Below are 561 nucleotides of genomic sequence, written 5' to 3' on the forward strand. Positions count from 1 at the left end.
GATCTTACCTTTACTTTTCAATTTCACGAATGAAGAAAAGAAAAGAAAAAGAAAAGTTACACGGCTTCCATTCTATTTAGCGACTAGATTACATGCACACACACTTTCATTTTTTTTTTCCACACACACACACACACAGACCTGTATTTAATTTTATATCACTTCTCGGTGTTTTGTTTTTTGTTTTTGTTTTGTTTTTACGGTTGTTGGTTTGTGCGTCCTTTTGCTTTTTGTGTTTTTCTTTTTTTTTTCTTTTTTTCTTTTATATAATCGACAGCTCAAATAAAATTATATCATAAAATATATATTATATATATTATAATATAAGAAAAGGATGGGCATTTTCAACCATCAACAATTGATGGGCCCTTCATTTCAGTTCTCTTCTCTTCTGAAGAGGTTTTTTGTTGTTTTTTTGTTTTTTTTGTTTTTTGTTTTGGGGTTTTGCAAATAAAATAAATAAATATATAATTAAGTTAAACAAATATATTCGAATATTTGAATGTTTGTTCGTTTGTTTTAGAATTACTTTAACAAATTTTTTTTCTTCCTTTTTTTTTT

This window comes from Trypanosoma equiperdum (genome assembly GCF_001457755.1).
Source record: "Trypanosoma equiperdum strain OVI genome assembly, contig: ctg_596, whole genome shotgun sequence".
In the NCBI taxonomy this organism is placed as follows: Eukaryota; Euglenozoa; class Kinetoplastea; order Trypanosomatida; family Trypanosomatidae; genus Trypanosoma; species Trypanosoma equiperdum.